The sequence below is a fragment of the Ambystoma mexicanum genome, chromosome 5q, assembly GCF_040938575.1.
Source record: "Ambystoma mexicanum isolate Mex_15411 chromosome 5q, UKY_AmexF1_1, whole genome shotgun sequence".
Taxonomy (NCBI): domain Eukaryota; kingdom Metazoa; phylum Chordata; class Amphibia; order Caudata; family Ambystomatidae; genus Ambystoma; species Ambystoma mexicanum.
Genome location: NC_090933.1, coordinates 101197069 through 101215075, shown reverse-complemented (window position 1 = coordinate 101215075; position 18007 = coordinate 101197069). Strand labels below are relative to the sequence as shown.

The window sequence follows — 18007 nt, the reverse complement described above, 5'->3', positions numbered from 1 at the left end:
GCCCCAGAAGGCCTTGTGGACAATGCAGAGGGTTTTGAACTTTATCCTCGCAGCCACTGGGAGCCAGTGTAGAGATTTCATTCCTGGAGAGATACGGTCCCTGGGCTTGAGGCCAAGGACAAGTCTCGCAGTTCTGTTCTGGATGAGTTGCAGAGGGCGGAGAGTGGAGGCAGGCAGATTAAGATGGAGGCTGTTACAGTAGTCCAGCTTCGAGAGAACCAGGGCTCGAGAGACAGTGAGCTTCTGGGGGAAGGAGAGGAAGGGAAGAATACCTCTGAGGAGGTGCAGCTGGTAATGTGACTTCTTAGAGACGTCAGATATATGAGGAGAGAAGGAGAGAGTGGAGTCGAAGATGACCCCGAGGTTTTTTGCCTTGCAGGTAGGAGCAGGAAGAGGGCCAAGAGAGGCCGGCCAGAGAGCTGCAGGGAAGGAGGGAGTGGGTGTGCCGATGAGTAGGATCTCAGTTTTACTGGCATTAAGGCAGAGGTCATTGGCAGCACACCATTCCTGGATAGCAGACAGACAGTCAGAGATGAGGGAGGGAGAGGAGGAGGCCGAGGGTAGCCTGAAAATGAGCTGGGTATCGTCCGCATAGCACTGAAAGTTGGGGCAAAGGGCGGCGATGCGGTGGGCAAGGAGTGCCAGATACTGGTTGAACAGCCAGGGAGAGAGATTAGATCCCTGGGGAACGCCGCAGGAGGAGAAAAAGATGTCAGAGAGGAAGGACCCAAGTTGGACCTGGGAGGGTCGATTGGAAAGGAAAGAGGTCAGCCACGCCAGAGCCTGACCAGTGATACCCAGGTTATCACGGAGACGGTTGAGCAGGATGGCATGGTTGACAGTGTCAAAGGCAGAAGAGAGATCGAGCAGAATGAGAACACACAGAGTGATGGAGTCGAGGTTCAAGAGCAGGTCCTCCCGTATGTTCATACCTAACGTGGGCGAATCAAAGGAGTTGCAAAAATTGTCTTCCTTCCTGAATAAGGAAAATGACATGTGAATGCACTGAAACTCAATGCGGAACAGCTGTTCAGGCTTCGTCTGCTTACAGGCAAATCGGAGCTGTTCTGAGTCTCCAGCTCTGCCGGGCAGAAAGGTGAACCGGGGCAGATCGGGAGTCTCGAGTCCACCCGCTTGGAGAGGAAAAAGGGAAGGCAGGCGCTGTGTAGAAAGCTAGCGCAACAATAATGAAAAGAAACATACGAAACCTCCAGAAACTGAAGTGCCAAACTTTGAAGGAATCCGAGAGCAATTCGTGTAAACAAGCTGGTCTGGAAACGGGGTAGTCAATCAAGGGTCCGGAGTGAAATCCGAAGAAAGAAAGGGTGGCTGAGAATCAACCGGAGCCGTAACAAAGCAATTGGCAGCAACAAGAATGCTGCTGCCGCAGCGTTTCAAACCAGCTGGGGGTGTGGCTTATCGCGTACGAAGACGTGATGCACGTCTGAGCTTCGTCAGCTGACGAACATGTGTGCAAGCTCTTCCCAGTTTCCATGGCAACTTGAAACGATGCCATAATGGACTCCGCTGTATCGTGGAATTCGGTGCAGATGCAGCACGCAACGGCCTGAGCGTAACAGTCTTGGAAAGCAGCTTTCCTCGTGGCCATCACCTCTGCCAGGAGAGTAGGTGAGATCCATGCCCTGTCCTGCAAGCGGCCTTACTTGACTTTCCACGAGACAAGGGTGGTGCTGCGGGATCACCCCTCCTTCATGCCCAAGGTTCTGTATGAATTTCATCTCAACAAGCCCTTTGTGTTACCTGTGTTTTTTCCGACACCTTTGTTACTGGCTGAAAGGACTTTGCACTGGATGGATGTGGCACGAGTGCTGTGGCCCGCACAAAGTGTTTACGGAAAACTTCTCAGCTTTTTGTGAACTTTGATCCTGTGAACCATGGGAAGGCCTTGTCCAAGGCTTTCATCTCCAAGTGGCTCTCCAGCTGCATCACTCATTGTCACTGGTTGGCAAACTGACCGCTGCCTGGCCATCCGAGAGCCCATTCTACCAAAGCGATCACTGTGACAACAGCGTTCCTGTCTGGTGTGCCCCTGCTGGACATCTGCAGGGCTGCTACGCACACCTTCTCGAAATTCTACTGCGTCGACTGGGATTCCAGGGAGGAGTCCAGAGTCGGCCAAGCAGTGCTATGCAACCTGTTTGCTTGAAGGTGAGCCTGGTGAGGAGTTAATGGTATTTGCTTCTGTTGAGCTTTGCCACCTCCCGTGGTTGTGTATGGTTTATAGTGATAATTTTGAAAACAATGTCGAAAGTCATTATTTCGAGAAAAAAAGTCACATTTTTTTTTTCCAATACGTTTTTTTTCGAAATGGGGGGGTCCCCCAACCCACTTTTAAAATTTTTGTTTTTTTTTTGTTTTACCCATTTCTTTTTACTCCCGGACCCCAAAATAAATATATAATTTTAAAAAAACTAATTCAACATTTTTTTTCGACATTTTTGTCATTCAACATTATTTTTTCGAAATCATGACTGACCACCGTTGTTTGTGTATGTATGTACTTCTGTGTATTCTTGACTCATGAGCATGTGAATCCATGCCAAACCTCATGATGGAGAAGGAACAAGTTACTTACCTGTAACTGTTCTTCTCCAGCATGGGTCTGGCGTGGATTCACATGCGCACCCTCCCTCCTGCCACTCTGCGGCTCTTCTTTGTCATACTGCCACTATATGTGCTACCAAATCTGAAGATGGCTGCCAGAGGAGGGGCTTAGGGATAGGGCAGTCATTGGCTGGGGGCAGTATGATCCACAGCTCAGTGGTTGGTTTATAGGAGAAAGACCGTTTATAAACGAAAGTGAAACCGTTTTTTCTTTTACCGAGGATTCCTGGCATCATGACAGGGAATATTCATGAGCATGTGAATCCATGCCAGATCCATGCTGGATAACAGTTACAGGTAAGTAACGTGTTCCTTTTCTCATTTTCCCCCAGCGTCTCACTGTCTCCAGAGCCCCTGTTCTCTCTAGGCTGGGCTACTGCAACAGTCTCTTCCTTAACGTCCCTGCGCCCTCTGCAACACATCCAGAACAGAACTGCAAGAGTTATTCTTGGCCTCAAGCCCTCTGGTGCTGAAATCCCTTCACTGGCTCCCTGTGGCTGCAAGGATTCAGTTCAAAACCCTCTGCATTGTCTACAAGGCCTTCTGGGGTCTGGGACCTACTCTCCTGCAACATTGCCTACGTAAATACTGTCACTCTCGAGCCCTCCGTTCATCTACCTCCAACCTCTGCGAGTGAGCCGGTTCTCCAAGCAGAGATTTGGAGGGATATCCTGATCCTCCGCAGGCGCCTCGCTGCCACCCTACGTCTTGAGCCTGATCTTAAGTTCCGGAAACTCCTCAACACCACCTCCTCCTCCTCCTCCTTCTCTCTCCTCCTACCCTGCTAACCTAGCTCTCTGCTCTTTCCATCTCTCCCTCCCCTTCCATACAGCTTGCTGGCTGGCCGCCTGGTGTACCTCAGAGTCTCACAGGTCCCTGGCAACCCCGCCAGTCCTCTGCACTTGCCTCAAGGCCCTGCACCCCACCCTCGTCACTGCACTTGTGAATACATCTAAGAACGCTTCTCTTTCTGCACTTATCCGAGTCTCTACGGACTCTGTGCACTTGTACCCCCCCGCACCCTTCATCCTTTGACCGTCTTGCACTTGCACGATCTGAATGCATCTCTACCTGAAGATAGTCTGTCTGTTCTCCCTTGTCTTCACCTCTTATTTGCACTTGAATAAAACACAGAATCGCTGTCAGGCCTATTTGCTGTATCTCACCTGTTAAATTTATCATATTCACTTACCCTTCCTGTGCGTACCGTTATCAAGGGCTCTGAGCGACTGGTTTTCCCCATGTTCCCACCCTCCTTGAGTGCTTTGAAACACTTGCTTGTGTATAGGCGCTTTATATATAAACATTACCATACCACACGTATGTAGGTCGTTTTAGTTGAAGTGATTTTTGAGTGCTTGGTCGTAATTATACAATTAAAACTTTAAACTGCCAGCCTCATAGTACACATGCTATTATCTTTTTTTTAGTTTCTCTAAAACGTCCACACTGTAGAAATATTCAGACCTTCTAAAAACCGCAGAAATCTATTCCCACAAGTTTCACTCTTCAGATGGATTATTCTGAACACATTTGTGTGCATGCACTTAAATCTTCCACTGAAAGAAATGTATGTGCTTAAAAAGAATCCTTTGCAGTGCTAGCTCCCCCTGCCTCGCTGGATTTTATAAGACCACTGTAGTTTAATCATTTTCTTAAATATGTGTATCTATTTTCTATTAGTTTCTGTAATAGTGATCTTTGTAATGTTTTATATCCTTAATAGATTGATGTAGATCAAGCTCCCATTTACTACTGTTAGTCTTGATTATATTCCTACTCTTTAGATCAATAGTGAATTCAGAGGACTTGCCACTTTGGCATCCATCACCTTAGGCCTCTTTTGGTGAGCACTTTCAGACCTTTTATGACCGACTTGCCTTCTAACCTGCAGAAGTCTAAAACTGACTGGAACCCTTAATGCTACCCTTTGTCTACGTACTGGTAAGGTGATGGGTTATGTCAGGCATATTTAGTGTGATTTAGATTAGTTAGATCCACACCTCTGACAGCTTGTATTGCTTCTCTTCCTAAGAGGAATGGGTGGGGAAGGGTAGTGCCCACTCGTGGATGAAAGCAATGACCCAATGATCAAAGTAGCCCCCTAGTCTTTTCCTGTAAAGGTATGGCCATCCCAGAGTATTCAGATAAGTGAAATGATGTTTAATATGCATATAGAAGTCAGATGAGCAGTTATGGCAAACTTCATGCTAGCTGATTGGCTTTAGAGAACTGGAAATGCATTCTGCTAATAAACCAGGGGTTTTGTGACCCACAGCATCTAGGGGTTGGCCGTAGTCCCTCCCTTAGAGGGGATGGAGGCGTGGAAAATAAGGGTCTGCAAAGGGCCACATACATATAGTATCCAGTGAGATTGCAATGGAATTAACTGGGAAATAGATTTAGGGCATCACAAAAATAGAGTACACATTTCAAGTGACTTCAACATGGGCACAAAGAGATTTGCTACCTGGTGCACCTTGTGTGGTGAACAATTCCATCACCCTTTTGGCTTGAGATTTATTTACAGCAATTATACTTTTTTAACAGTGCATATAAAACAAAGAAAACCAGCAGTAATAAACAGTCCAATAAGGTACATCATAAATTCATTAAACAGTAATCAATCTTCTCCCTGCATCATTTAATAAAACCCAGTTCATAATCCAACTTAAAATCATGCAAGCATCATGTAAGGGTACATTCAGAAAATACTTTGCCGGTAACAAACGTTGAATTCTTGCATAGGTTTCTGCATTGTAGATATTTATAATTCATAGCTTTCCCCAATTCTACAGCAGTCCTCTTAAAAGGTAATTGAACCCAGAGCAGCACCTATAGAGGGAGGGAGTAAGAAGAAAGCACTAGAAAAAGGAAGGCCAAAGGGAAGGAGAGGAGTGAAAAAAAAAAAACAACCAAATTACACATGGTCAGTTACAGGAAACATATGAGGGCTTCAATATGCTCCTCAAGGCTTCAGAACATGCTTCAATAACATTGGCTGAAAAAACATTTGTTCTTTGTCCCAAACAAAGTCCAGAAACGGTCGCCAGATGCGTGTAAATCTTAGCATTTTCCCATCCAACATAGCTGAGAGCTTTTCTAACCCTAATAATTCCCACACTTTCACCCACCAATAGGCAATCTGGGACCCCTCTACGGACTTATAGAATTGGGCACTTGTGATCCGAGCCGCTATAAGGAGGGTAGAAAGCGAAGCTGCCCTATTTCCGGACATCGGAAAGGAGCCGTCATCTGGCGAGTCCCCTAGCACCAATACCAACGGGTCCATAGGTAGCAAAACACCAGTAATCTCTTTCATTTTAGAGCGTACCTCTAGCAAGAAGGATTGTATAACGGAACATTGCCACCACATATGCGCCAGATCACCTTTCTCCCACATCCGTGCCAACATGTGTCCGGGTTCATTGCATGCAATCTAGTTGGGGGCAGATACCATCGATAACCTAATACAATGGCATTCTCCTTCACAATCGTGCATCGGGAGCTCGTTTGGGCTCTGAGCCATATCCTTTGCCAGGATTCTTCTGGAATCTCCATTCCCAATTCTTCTTCCCAAGCCCGCATATAAGGGAGCTTCTTCCCAGGAGGGACCTTCTGTAAAAGTTTATAACCGGCTGAAACTCTGAGCCCGCTGGCCTTCTATATTTTTAGTTTTAACCCGGTCGGATCACTATCCGCAGCTCGGCTAGTGACCCTATTAGTTATCCAGTGACGCAGCTGAATATATTAAAAGCATTCAGTTTCTAACAAATTGAATTTCTCCTTACATTCAGCAAACGTCAGAGGTTCCAGGTCTTTATACAAGTCCCTGAGATGTACTGGTTCAACGGGTTCCCAGTTGCGAAACGCGCTGTTCACCAGGCCCGGTGTAAAGACCGGGTTCTGGGAGACAGGGGACAGGGGTCCCAGGCCCGATTTGATCCCACTTTGAGCACATGCCTTTTCCCAACACTGTAGCGTGGAATTCGTGGTGGCCAAGAGAACACGCCCACAGGTCCGGCCCCCTCTAGGAAGAAACGGAAACTGCGCAAACGGGAACCGGGACACTGCCTGTTGGATATCTTGCCATTTGGGGGCCTCCAGAGGGTTTGCCCAGGTCAGCATGGCAGCAACCTGTGCAGCCCTATACTATCTTGGAATCAAGGGCAATCCTTGGTGGCTTTCCCCTGGTAAGGAGTTTAAGAGGTATTCTAGGCTTTCTCACGTTCCAGACGAAGCGACTTAATGCTTTCTGCATCTCGATAAGGTCCCCCTCAGGAATCCGAACTGGAAGAGCTTGAAAGATATGAGTTTCACGAGCAAGGTCATCTTGAGCGCGGTAATCGTGCCCAGCAAAGAGATCTCTTGAGATTCGTACTGTAAGAGCCAATCCTTTGCTTCACTCAGTAAGGCAGGAATATTGGCCTTGAAGAGTCCCGAGTAAGACAGTCAATTTTATACCCAGGTAGGGGATCTCAGTCGTAGACCATGGAATGGAAAACTGTTTGAATGGTTGCAATCTCACTGGGGATCTCTGCCAAGGCCAATCCAATTGATTTGGATGGATTCACCTGAAATCCTGAAAGGTCAGCAAAAAGGATAAAAGGTTCATCAGCGGTGGTACAGATTTATTGATATCCCTTAGGAAGCAAAGCAAATCGTCTGCATATAAAGCTAGTTTGAGATTGTCCCGCATATTCGAAGTCTAACATCTCGGGTGGTGTCTAATTTGCTGGGCCAAGGGTTCTAACGCTAGAGCAAATACTAACAGGGACAGGGGGCATCCCTGCCTTGTCCCCTTGCCTAAGGTAATCAAAGGGGTCCATCGTGTATTCACCCGAACTCTTGCCGAAGGGAATTGGAAATTTGATATTAATTTAGAGACATTGGAGCCAAACCCATATCCATCTAATACCAGCCTCCGATACCCCCAGGACATGCTGTCAAAAGCCCTATGGGCATCTAAAGATAGAATGGCTGGCCTCCCCGGGATCTTCGGGGGCAGGGTAATCAGATTTATCGCCCGTCGGATCTTATCTTGCGCTGAGCGATTACGAATTAATGCTGTTTGATCTCCATCGGTGTCGGGAGAATGTCGCCCAATATTCCTGCTATAAACCTACTTAATAGCTTTGCATCTATTTTTAATAACGGAATCGGACGATAAAATACACATTCTGTCGGATCTTTCCCTGGCTTCAAAATCAAGGTGGTTTCAGATTCTGCCATGGATTTAGACACAGAGCCAGCGGCCCAAATAGTATTAAATAATTTAGTCAAATAAGGGGCCAATACAGTGCCAAAGGTTTTATAGAACCTCTTCGTGAGACCGTCTGGGCCTGGGGCCTTCCCAGACGGAAGGGAACGAATTGCAAGCTCTGTTTCCTTAGGTGTGATAGGTTCCTCTAAGCGATCCAGGGACTCCAGGGACTCCTGAGGCAACTGTGCCTTCTGTATGAATTCCTGGGCTAATTTCAGGTCCTTCTGAAACGGAGGCGAGTGCTCCCTAAAATATTTTTCTATAATTTGGAGTTGTCCTCCCTCTGAGTTGATAGATTTCCCATTGGCATCCTTCAGAGAGTCAATATAATTTCACCCTGCCTGCCTTTTCAGCTTGGCTGCTAGCAGCCGATTATCCTTATTCCCTCTCGAATAATAATGATGCTTGGTTCTCATAATACCATATGCTACTTGACTCATATGATGGGCTTCTAAGGCCTTGCGGGCCACTAGCACATCCCTGAGCAGACGCCGGGAGTGTCTCCTTTTGTACAGCTCTTCCCTCTCTCGTAGTTCCTCTTTCAGCTGAACCTGCACCTGTCTCCTAATGTCCCGCCTAACCACTGTTTGTGCTGTAATGTGCCCCCTAATTGCGGCCTTCCCAGCATCCCAAACCATGAAATAATCTACTTCCCCCCGTGTCCTTGTCAGAAAAATAGTGAACTATAGCTTCACAGACACTATCTCGGAACTGAGGGTCACTCAACAGAAGTTCATTCATACGCCATAATCGCGTAGGAAGTGGGGTCGCATGGAAAGGGGCCATTGTTAAGGTTACCTCTCCATGCACTTGCGTGATCTGAATGACACCTGGCCTAGTAGGTTCGTTGTCTGTCTTCCCTCTGTTCCCCTCCCTTGCCTCGTCGCGCCTTGAAACACCTGGGTATAGGCGCGTTATAAATGCCATATATCATATATATCATACTGGGGCGTGATTGGACAGAGCCTGCGGGAGGATTTCTACATCTATTAACTGGGGAACCAATTTGTCTGAAATGAGGAACATGTCCAGTCTGGAGAAGCCCCCATGTGCCGCAGAACAAAAGGTATAATCCCGCTCCTCCTGATGAGAAAACCGCCAAGCCTGAATAAGTGAGTGATCGCGGAACAGAGAAGTGAATGCTAAAAACATCTTTTTATCTGCAGCGGAGGGGTCAAGGTCTTATCAACTAAAGGGTTAACCACAGCGTTAGAATCTCCCGCTATCATGAGTTCCCCCTCAGCCTGTTCATACAATAGTTTTGACAAAGAGGCAAAAAACACCTCCTGATGTGAGTTAGGCACGTATATCGAGACCAAAGTTACTTTCCACCTCTGTACCTCAGCCACCAGCATAATATATCTCCCATCCCTGTCTCGCAACACCTTCTGCACCTTCAGGGGGGACATCTCTACGCATCAGGATAGCCACTCCTCGTTTCTTTGAGCCGGCAGAAGCGCAATATCTAGTGGGATAAGACTTATCATTAAGCTGAAACTCATCTGATTGCAGAAGGTGAGTCTCCTGAAGAAACAAGAGGTCAGGATTAAGAGTAATTCATCTGTGGAATAGAGCTTTCCGCTTTGGGGGCGGGGGGATTAACCTTGCACATTCAAGGTGATGCAGCTAAACTGCTGTCCCATCGCTCAGTTCACAAACAATCCCCTGCTTAGCCCTAAAAACGAAATATCCCCCAGTGAGGAGCCACCCCCTCGAATATCTCCCCTCCTGTTGCCCCACAAAGCAGACCATTCAAAGAGAGAACAATCTCCTAGCAATGCAGCATTCCTAAGGACAGAAGTGAGACCCACATCGCTCATCAAGAGCGTCTGCACTGACATTATGATAGAAGCAACCAAAATAACATATCCAATATAAGAAGTAAAACAATCTCAACTTAAAATAAGCTAAAAAAAAGAAATGTCAAAAGGAATAAAAACAATCAGAGCAGAACAAAAGGCCACATCGGCCTTCACAGAATATTGTAACATCGCACTCTGGCAATAAGTGGACGCAATCCATATCTGGGTGCCCGGTCAAACGCACTCCGTCTCGTCTTGAGTACACTTCCACTCCCAACACTCAACATATAACCATAGTAACATACAACTTGTCTTTCTGTCCATAGCTTCCTAGGAGGCAGAAAAGCTTTGGCATCTTAAACACCAAATTTTAGCTAAGCATATTTTAGAAGAAAGTTGCCCCTGTCTAGCAATTAGGACCAAGATTCTATAGACCTTGAGACCCTTGTGTTAGGGACATTTCACCAGATCAGGAGTGGTCCATATTCCCCGTCTCCCTACCCCGAGAGCTCCCCAACACCGCCCAACCCTTGGGCTTCCTCTTCATGTCTTTTGGTGTAGGGCTAACAGACAGTCCCTTGAAGCCCCCTGGCCCCCTTCAACACATCACCATCAGGGCCCGCCATCAGCTCCTTTGCTTACTCCTCCAAGCCAATAGCGTAGGACCGGTTGTGCATTTCAAAAAGAAGTTTACAAGGTAACCCCCAGCGGTAGCAGACCCTTCTTCGCCTGAAGCCAGGTTATGATTCTTTGGAGGCGCTTGCGATTCACTAGTGTGTATAGTGACAGGTCTTGGAAGAAAGTAATTGTAGATCCCCGGAAGTTCACTGGCTCTGCCTTTCTAGCCGCTGCATTATTGCCTCCTTTTTGGTTCTAGAAGTGAACTCTAGAAAGAACATCGGGGAGGAGATTTCATCTCTGCTGGAGTGAGGTGTAAACCTGATGGGTCCTGTCCAGAATCAAGTTCTCAGAGTCCCCAAGGGACAACAAAGACTTGAAAAGAGCCTTTACGTAGTCGGGGAGGTCTTGATCCAGAATGTGTTTTGGAATGCCACGCAAGTGAATGTTCCTTCTTGAGTGGTTTTCCAAGTCTGCTTGCTTAGCCCCCAATTCCTCCAACCGCTCCTCAATATTCCTGACCCTCCCAGCAAGCTCCTCATTCCCATGTGTTTGCTCACAAACCACATTTTCTAGATCATTGACTCTGGCCTCCAATCCTGATAGGTGAGAATCCAGATCGGCAATGGAGCAAGCTGAAGAGTCTTTGGAAGATTTAATTTCCGATTTTATCTCCTGGGTGATGTTACGTTTAAAGGATCTCAACATTTCCTCAAAGCGTTCCAGAGACAAAGAAGATTCCAGGGAAGAGTCCGCCCCCTGCGAAGAATGTACATCCGCTTTAGTAGTCTGGATCTTTTGAGCAGCTGGGGCAGAAGGGGCCAAGTATGCTGTGATTTTGCTCCTTTTATGCTTATGTCCAGACCTAGGCATTATCAGGGAGGACGAATGAAAACGAACTCCCCCAGCCCAGGAAGATGGACAGGATGAGGGCTCACCCAATGCCACCTCCAGCAATGCACAAGTGCAGTGCACGAGCAGATTGTCACTCAGGAGCAAAACAGTATGGACAGCGTGCTATCCGGGTTAGGGTTACCTGCCTCCGGCCCTAGAAAAACCCACTGGAGTGTCCGGGGGAGCTGAGCTCCTTATCCAGCAAATTTGATGTATTCCAAGAGGGTCCGCTTTCGCAGCCACCCAAACCTCACAGACAGGTGGCACAGAGAGACAAAATCTACACTCATGGGCTGCTAGCCCCACTTGCAGCTTTCACACTCTCCTCTCCTTCCTGACAGCAGTGTTCAGCTTAATTTCTCTTCCCTTGTAGACACTCTGCCTGAACCGAATGTCCGCCGTGTCCCAGGGGAACCAAACGAACCGCTCCAACTCGGGCAGCAGGGTGGGCCCGTGCAGCCAATCAAGTGGGCCGGGTCAGCCTCCTCAGGAGGCCAAGGAGGCCCGCTAGGACCGCAAGCCAGAGGCACCCACCGGGGGGATGGGGCAGCCGGGAGTGAGGGGGGGGCAGTGTCGCTGCAGCAAACGCACGTTAATTCCAAACAGGGACTCGGCTGGCCCTCCCAACCTCCTACCACTCCCGACCACCGTCCTCCTCCGATCCACTTCCTCCAAATCAGAGCCGATCGGGCCGTCTCCTCTCCCCGCACTCCCGATGTCTCCAGTGCCGAAAGGAACCACTGCCACCGATCTGCCTCGCAGGGGGCCCATATCTCTCGCCCCCCACCCCCGTTCCTCGCCTGCACTGCTACCTCTCTCCAGGCGGCGCTCGCTCCAACCAACTCCCAGCTGCCACTCACTTCCACGGCCGCTGTCGTCGCCCCTCAGCACTGGGTCACCAGCTCATTCAGCAGCCGCAGTTCCAACGGTCCGCCCGCCATTTTGCGTAGATCTGCGCCTTCCCTTCCTGGAGTTGCAGGCGTCGGGCTCACCCAAGAGAGCGTCGAGCTGGACCAAACTCTGTCTCCCCAGTCCAGGGAACCTGCCGTCAACATTTATTGCCGAGTTGCAATAATTAGGGCATTTCAATATGTATGACCAGGCGTCCTTCCACGGAACCTATTGCAGCCGCGTCTGCATGGTTGCGCTGCCTGGCCACGCCCCCGCAATTATACCTTTTACAACATACTTGTGTGCTTTAAAAGCTATATTGATTGCATTTCTGTTCAATGGTTAGGGAATTAATACATTCTTTGTGACAGTGTAGCCGTGTGCGACAGAGGCTGACACAGTAACAGGTTTCAGTAACAGAGAAGGTTTATTCAATCACCAAAACAACAAAGGAAGGATAACATAAGTTATTTGTTATAAATCATAATTGTCTTGCAAAAGTTCCAGCATCTCTGTCATCCATCCCTGCTTCTGCTTAAGTGTCTGTTTGATAACCTGCTCTTTGTCTTCGGATTGTGTTTTTTTTTCGGATTCTCAGGCCCTCATTGAGTAGGGTGAGGGGCCCTTCTGTGGCTGGTACGCTTAGACTCAGTCAAGTCTGAGAGTGTCCTCAGCAGGTCAAGACACTAAGTGAGCCTTTCCTGGACTGACCTCCTCTCACAACCTCTTGGGTGGTGGGCTTGGATGCTTTTTTGTTGGTTCACCGATTTCCTTGCTCGAGGGTCCTGGTGCCCGAGATGTCTTCTATCAGTCCCTTCCAGCCCCTTAGTGTAAGCTACCTGGTGCAATCGCACTGTCTCCTACATCCTCTAGTTACTGGCATGAACCAACCTGATCCACAGCACATTCTCGGTTCCCTCTAGAAAGGGTACCCATGTCTTCTTGCCTCCTGAGGTGTACAGTAATTGCATCACCCCTCTGGCTCTGTGCCATTGACATTAAGTGCTTCAACCTCCTTCCATCTCTTGGGTGGTTGTTCCCACATTGGTATCTCTGCTCAGTGCCCACAACTATTTTCCTGTGGGGGTTTCATCTTCTCCACTCCCCAATCCGTGTTCTCCTCCCCATGGCAACCAACTCCTACAACCTCCTTCCAACTCTCTTCCTTTGATCCACCTCCTACACTCACTAACAACTTTCTTCCCTTTAAAACCTCTCTTCCTCCAACCTCTTACAGACTTACCCTCCAACATTCAACTCTCCTTCTGCTCTTCTCCCAGTACTCTTCACTCTCTCGCTACCCTGCCAAACTCTCTCTAACTCCTTCTGAAACACCCCACACTGCCAGGTTAAACTGGCTGACTTGTATAGCACTCACTCCTCCACCATGGTGATGCTCAAAGTTCTTGACAACACCGGTCCTGTTAGGTTGGTGGAGTTGGTTTTATGGCTTTAAATGGGGCTGGCCGGAGGTTAGCTGCATGATTTTTAAAGGGTAATGGGCCAGTGTGGAGGATACATCCCTCCAATCAGAGCCCTGTTTTTGCTTTTATTATTCTTGGTCTCCTAACATGTGAATCTGGAGTTGGAAAATGTCTTGTGTAAGTATGGGCATCTGTCTGCTATGCTTAAACCTACTACGTCGTGGGGAACTTGCAAGTTTGTAATCCCCACAACGCTGGGAGAATGCGGTTTCTTTATTGGCCCATGTGTTCCCTATGAAACAGTTCCTGCTTGTTTGATTGCAACCTTGTAACAGCAGGCTCCCACGGGCTGCACATGTTTGAGTCACAATGTGAAATGGTTCCTCCAGCATCAGTGACTAAGGAAAAAATTATGCTTTTCCTGTTTTGGTTCTGAATAGAGATCTTGAAGGAATTTCTAAGCTTTCTTGCACACGAGAAGGAGTTTCTCTCGGCTTGGGCATCTCTCTCTCCCTGTCGTAGTCCTTGTTGGGAGGCGGTAGTTTATGAATGCCCATGTGACTGCTCCCTTGGTGACCTGCATTTATGTAAATAGTGAAGTAGTGGTGGTAGAGGGGTGAGCATTCCTGTGACTACACATTGCCTTCGCTGTGGAAAATGGCTACCTTTGTGTGGCACCTAGCCGCGTTGACCACTCTGGGTCCTTCGGGTCGTACAGGCTCTGTCGGATCTTTTTACACTAAAAGCCAAACTGAACGCTAAAAATGATTATCACAAACAAAAGTAGCTTTCTTTGAAGTCCTGATTACAAACAAAGATGGCACTTTCCATGCAGCTCCATTTCGTAAGACTGCTGATTGCAAAACAGTGCTACGTTATTCTTGCCATCACCACAAAACCAAACACGACGTTCTGCCCTATAGGCAACCTTTCAATCCAAAATTGAATTGCACTTTCATCTAGGATTTACACAGCAGCTTGGTGACATCATAGAAATGCAGAACCATCGTTGCTTGGAATACCTCCAAAAACAGAAGTAACTTTCTGACCAATCGGTACATTCATGCTTCTGCATGAATACACAAATGCCCCAACCCATTGTGGCCTCAGATGAGGGCACAATCGATATAATTTCGCATTTTATATGCCTGCACGAACAAGAGTAACCTAGGTGGGACCATCATGAATAGGTTCAGCATAGCACCCATTGAAGGACATTACCTTTGCGACAAATGTAATTCCTGTCCTGCCACTTACAAGTCTGACTTTCACTTAAGACACCTATAATTGGCATTTAAACAATTGTCGAAACTGCCAAATGGAAAATGTGTTTTCTGGAGTGGGGGGCAAGGGGATCCATGGTGGGAGCTGCTGTTGAGCTGTCTGGACTGCAGCAGCATTGTCTCTGAGCTCCTGCTTGGGTGATAATTTGGAATTCAAATCCCCTTAACCTACCCCCTATTGAGTGGCAGTGCCACCTCTCCAAAGTTACGAACGCATGTGACATTGAAGGGGCCATTGGAAACAGAGTATTCCACACTGAAGGCAGGATGAAGAGACTGCAAGTAGATTTGTCACCCAAGACGGGAGAGACTGGAGAGGGGCGGTGTGTGCTTTGGAGGCGCTGCACTGCTGTCAGTGAGGCACAAGTGCCACACAACACTGTGAACTGAGGATTCTTCAGTGGCCCGGAGAGCATTCTGGGGGGTTTGCAACCCCAGATTGCTGGGTCTGGCCGTGGCCTCTGACAGAACGGAAATGAGAACACTCCCTGATGGATATGGCAAGTCACTGTGCTAGCCGCTGAGTTGAAAGGCAGCAGCAATTTGATGGTTTGAAAATTGCAAGCTGAGATGAGTGGGAGAAACCTGCTGCTTGCGGGATAGCGAAAGCTTGCTAAACCAGAAAGAAGTGAAGAAGTGACGAGAGACCAAATAAATTAAAATTTGGATACCATCTTCAGACACGCTGCTAAAATCTGAAATGGCAGCGATCAAAGGGGGGGCTCCCTAGTGAATGAAGTCTAACTGGCTGAGTGACTAGTAGACCAGGTGGCTAACCCTGTGGAGCAGCACAGTGATATATAGCCATCCTAGACAAATTGAATTGATCAGCAAAGACTGTGACGGACTGAGGCGCAAGTGATGAAGCACACAGCCTGCATTAGTTGAAGCTGCACAAGGAGCACCAGCAAATGTTCAAATATGGAGCAAGCATAAGCTCAGGCATTTTTTATTGCCCACTCCATTGGGGGACACTCAAGGTTTGGGGGCCTCCAAGCTGTGAAGCTCATAGCACAGCAGGAACTTAAGACCGGAGAAAGTCCTGTGGATAGTGAGCTCTGACATGGGAGCAGGATAACTGGAGCATGAACCTGATCATGGCTCACAACTCTAAAGTTAAGGGCCAACAGAGATGCAAAACCAATATCCAGTGTAAGGGTGCAGAAGACAGGCTTGGATACAATGGTGGCATGATTCCCGATAAAGACTTTTATTAATAAGAGGGTTTGAAAAAAGCTAAGGGGGGTTTCCCTGCCTCAAAGGAAACTTGTGAAATTGTCAGGAAGTCCAGAACGAAATATCACTCTTGTCCAAAAACCTACTACTGTCACTAACAATCTAACTGTGCAAGGATGGCCCTTTTCTTAAAGTAGGATGTGTGCTTTGTGCTCTCCAACAGTAAAGTTTCCAGTCTCACTGGAAATAAAGTGGTTCAAAATAATGTTTCAAAATACAGGAATCCAAAGGCTAGGGAACCACGGTCTTGGAAATCCGGCAACGGTATGAGCACTTTGAAAGAACGGAACGTGCTCACGCCCTAGATAAAGTACAGCAAAAACCTGATACCAAGGATGAAGAAGCTGACACAAATATGGGACCCTGAGTGAGCTCAAGTGTCAAACAGTGAAAGGAGTATGAACACTCTTCAACCAGATTGGAAAAGCCAACTAGGTTACGGAATTTAGAACTCCACAATAGACGGACGTCCCGTGTGTCCAAAGTTGATTAGTCAGTATGCCTACGAAAGGGGTCATAAGATTTTGTGGGGTCCAAGCTCTACGAAGGCTGATCCTGAAGGAAAAGCTGAGAAAAGTAGTCTAAAGAGACACATTCTTTTCCAAAGGAGAAGATAAAACTGCATGGAGGAAATCTGTTTTACTGAATAGAATCTATAGAAAGTGTGTGAACTGCATAATTATATCTGGAGACTGGAAACAAGTCTTCGAGGGGATTGGGTCCTCTGATGTATTCCATATCTATGACGGTAATCACCACAGATGTGCTGCTTCGGAAAATCTTTCGGTGTCTGCATCGATGACGTCGATACGCCGCCCTCGAGGACCACCTCCGACGGCTGACGTCACCGGATGTTATAAGTAGGACGCACAACGCCCATAGCCTCCTTTCCGTTTTTTTCCGCGAACGTGTTCGCTTCGGAGATCTCGGCGTGCCTCGACTCTTTGCTGTTTATGTTCTTTCTCGGTTCTTCGAACCCGTTCGTATTGTGAAAGTATATTCTTCGTGAAGCTTCCACCCCGCGTCTGGGCTTCAAGAAGTGTGGGGACTGCGTGTACAAGCTGTCGGTGATGGACTCGCACGACGCCTGCCTCTGGTGCCTCGGGGAGGCCCACGATACGGATGATTGTGTCGACTGCCAGTCGCTTAAGTCCAAGGCCTTGCGGGAACGTAAGAAGAAGCTGTCGGTCAGTAAGGTGTCCAAGCCCGGGAATGCGAGGTCCACTGGGCTTTCGACACACAATTCGAGGGGCGACTCTCTGCATCGTAGTTGTAAGTCTAGGGGGTCTCGGTCCCAGAGTGGGTCCCGCCACTCCTCTGCCTCTTCGAGGCATGCCTGGAAGCGCCGTCATCGGTCGCCTTCCCCGTCCTCTTCCGAGGACTCCGCCCGTTGGTGGATTTCTTATCCCACGAAGCAATCCTCTCCGGAGGAGTGGGCTTCCTTCGGGAAGACAATGTTGGCGATTCTCGAATCGCAGAGCTCCGGTCCGTCCGCTCCTCCGAGAGGGGTTGGTCGTGACCGTAGTGGAGACAGCGCTTGTACGCCTTCGGGCTCGGGTGGTCGGTCCCGCTCAGACAAGGTGAATCGTTCCAGTCATGCCCGTTCCAGGTCCTCGACGCGCTCGAGCCCATGTGCACCTGTGAAGTCTTCGAAGACCCATGGGATGGGGAGCTCATGCCAACGAGTTGACAGTCCGTGGTCGTTGGCCTCCGTCGGAGTCCAGACTCCATATCAATCTATTGGAGCTGAGGGCTGTCAGGCTAGGCCTGAAGGCTTTTCTGCCGACTGTGCGAGGGTAGAATGTCCTGATCCTGACGGACAACATGTTGGCCATGCACTACCTCAACAAAAAGGGGGGGGCAGGGTCACTTCCTCTGTGCAGGGAGGCGATGCAACTCTGGTTTTGGGCAATCCAGCAGGAAGCTTTGATCTCGGCAGTAGACGAAAACGATACGGCGGACGCTCTGAGC

The 18007-nt window shown here is 48.3% G+C and overlaps 1 protein-coding gene across 1 annotated transcript in view; it reads left to right on the top strand.

Moving 5' to 3' along the window:
* The window catches only part of ERP44 (endoplasmic reticulum protein 44), a 550129-nt gene that overhangs the window by 344885 nt on the left and 187237 nt on the right, over positions 1-18007 (top strand). The window lies entirely within an intron of this gene.